Source organism: Mizuhopecten yessoensis, unplaced genomic scaffold (genome assembly GCF_002113885.1).
Source record: "Mizuhopecten yessoensis strain PY_sf001 unplaced genomic scaffold, ASM211388v2 scaffold4387, whole genome shotgun sequence".
In the NCBI taxonomy this organism is placed as follows: domain Eukaryota; kingdom Metazoa; phylum Mollusca; class Bivalvia; order Pectinida; family Pectinidae; genus Mizuhopecten; species Mizuhopecten yessoensis.
In genome coordinates, this window is record NW_018405521.1 from 186,078 (window position 1) to 189,409 (window position 3,332).

Below are 3,332 nucleotides of genomic sequence, written 5' to 3' on the forward strand. Positions count from 1 at the left end.
ACGTATCTTAGCACACCACTCTACACATATACACCTAGGGTACGTATCTTAGCTCACCACTTTACACATATACACTTAGGGTACGTATCTTAGCTCACCACTCTACACATATACACCTAGGGTACGTATCTTAGCACACTACTCTACACATATACACCTAGGGTACGTATCGTATGTATTGGTTCATAGACAAAGTAGCACGTTCATGTTGGGAAATTGTCGAACGCTGACATTTTGACCTGTTACGTTCTACTGAAAAGTTCACGTGTAAATATTTTTGTGAAGCTGTGTTATGCTTCATTCTAACTTTCTATAAAATGTCTAGTACAAACCCTAAAAACCTCTACAGCGAAAGATGTTTCCAGAACTGCATGGGCACGTTTAGAGTATGTCTTTCTGAGCTTTAAAATAAATATTTCACACTTCATGGGCTGCCTATGGGATTCATGTTTAGTGCGAATCTTGAAGACCAAAGGCTACACAAAGACACGCTTCCTGTTGTAAGGACCCTTTGTGTACAATACGGTCAATCGGTTTACCGCGTAGTTATGTAGTAGTTTGTGAGGCCTCTAAGGACAAAGCTTGACCTCTTGACCAGTGGCGTGGTTTCTATTCACGCTTCACTCAAACACAAACGACATACATATTGACGAATGAAAGTTTTCCATACGAATTATTATTAGGATATATTGTAAATCGTTATAGATTAAAAAATGCATTAGGTTAACATTAACCAGACACTCAATTTTCACTCTGTTATCTAAAATCAACGCCTTTGGTTGTCCGTCACTGAATAAGCTTTAAATAATTACACTACCGGAGAAGTCCATAGAACAAATTTGAATGAGAGTGTGTACGCCTGTCCTGGAACGGGAACAACTCCATTCATTGTCTGTTTAGTCTGCACAGGTGCGGTGAATACAAGTTAGTGCATGGAGACTCTGTAGGCAACGGCGTCATGTGTATTGGAATTCTGATAACGCGTGTTCCGATAATCTGGAAAACTTATATTCAGAATTCAGATAAATCCCTGTTTCAAATAACCCGTTTCTGAGTATGGTGTATACTTCAAATCGATATCGATAGATGTGAGGGGTGTGTGTGTGTGGTGTGTGTGTGTGTTTGTGTGATGAGGGGGGTGAAAAAACTTGGGTATGTATTGAGCTTGCACGATCGTAAACTATGTTGTAAGATCATATGAGACACTGTCACGAGTTAAAGGGCTACTTTATAGTGTCAGCACACTGAAATTCATAACCTATGTGACGGAGTGCTATCTTTGTGAAACCTAACGACTATAGGGGCTACTTTATAGTGTCAGCACACTGAAATGTCATAAACTATGTGACGGAGTGCTATCTTTGTGAAACCTATAGGGGAGATGGACAAATGAACGTAAACGTTAGTGATTCTAATTAATTAGACGATTTAAGAGCGACATGGACTATTTGTTTCAAGATCAGATGTGAGGTCTAAATGAAGGGACATGATTGGATTTAATTGCAGCAATAAATGTTGACAATAAGGTTACCATATTTCAACATTGATTAAAAAAATACCAGTGTTATGGGAACAGAATATACTTTGTGTAGTCCGTGAGTGTGATATGATCAGATTTGGTGTGATAATGGACAATCAGTTTTTTGAAGTACGTCAGAGAGACATTGTATGGTTGGGAGTGAAATTGAATGCATGACGTCATTGCAACGTCACACCTATACGCGTTAGCATGCTACTCAACCTGGTCACGTGTAGGCTAACCACAGCTGTTGGGAGACAGAACGTGTCAGATATTAGTGAAAGTGGTTCACTTTCCGTTGTGCAGCCTCTAAATAAAAACATAAAATCAAAAGCTATTAAACGTACATGTTTTCAAATAGAAAATTGTTCAGGTTGTCAGCCATACTGTTATGGAATAAACGAAGATCAATTATGTTGCGAATATTAAATTCTAACTTTGAAGGTATTAAGTTCTCTAAATTTTTCCTAAATAAACATTATAGTTGTGATGAATGAGTGAATTATGAAGAACATATATATGTCGTTTCCAGTATATGTAGTCATACTAAAAAATGTTTTTGTTCATTCCTCTAAGGATGAGTAAACGTAGTCATGGATATCCGTCGAAATCACAACAGTCCAACCGAATCGGTGTTATGTTTGCCTTGGAAATCTATAGAAACCATTTGTAGTCCACCTGTTTGAACCAAACTGTAATCGCTCCCTCTCTCTGTGCTCCCTCCCTCTCTCTGTAATCGCTCCCTCTCTCTGTAATCGGTCCCTCTCTCTGTGTTCCCTCCCTCTCTCTGTGTTCCCACCCTCTCTCTGTGCTCCCTCCCTCTATCTGTGCTCCCTCCCTCCCTCTGTAATCGCTCCCTCCCTCTGTAATCGCTCCCTCCCTCTGTGCTCCCTCTGTTATCGCTCCCTCTCTCTGTGCTCCCTCCCTCCATCTCTCTGTGCTCCCTCTGTCATCGCTCCCTCTCTCTGTAATCGCTCCCTCCCTCTCTCTGTGCTCCCTCTCTCTGTAAGCGCTCCCTCCCTCCCTCCATCTCTCTGTGCTCCCTCCATCTCTCTGAGCTCCCTCTGTAATCGCTCCCTTTCTCTGCAATCGCTCCCTCCCTCTCTCTTCGCTCCCTCTGTAATCGCCCCCTCCATCTGTAATCGCCCCCCTCCCTCTGTAATGGCTGCCTCTCTCTGTAATCGCCCCCTCCATCTGTAATCGCTCCCCTCCCTCTGTAATCGCTCCCTCTCTCTGTAATCGCTCCCTCCCTCTGTGTTCCCTCCCTCTCTCTGTGCTCCCTCCCTCCCTCCCTCTCTCTGTGCTCCCTCTGTAATCGCTCCCTCCCTCTGTAATCGCTCCCTCCCTCCCTCTGTGCTCCCTCTCTCTGTAATCGCTCCCTCCCTCCCTCTGTGCTCTCTCTGTGCTCCCTCCCTCTCTCTGTAATCTCTCCCTCCCTCTGTAATCGCTCCCTCCCTCTGTGCTCCCTCTGTTATCGCTCCCTCTCTCTGTGCTCCCTCCCTCCATCTCTCTGTGCTCCCTCTGTCATCGCTCCCTCTCTCTGTAATCGCTCCCTCCCTCTCTCTGTGCTCCCTCTCTCTGTAATCGCTCCCTCCCTCCCTCTGTGCTCCCTCTGTAATCGCTCCCTCCCTCTGTAATCTCTCCCTCCCTCTGTGCTCCCTCTGTTATCGCTCCCTCTCTCTGTGCTCCCTCCCTCCATCTCTCTGTGCTCCCTCTGTAATCGCTCCCTCCCTCTCTCTGTGCTCCCTCTCTCTGTAATCGCTCCCTCCCTCCCTCTGTGCTCCCTCTGTAATCACTCCCTCCCTCTGTAATC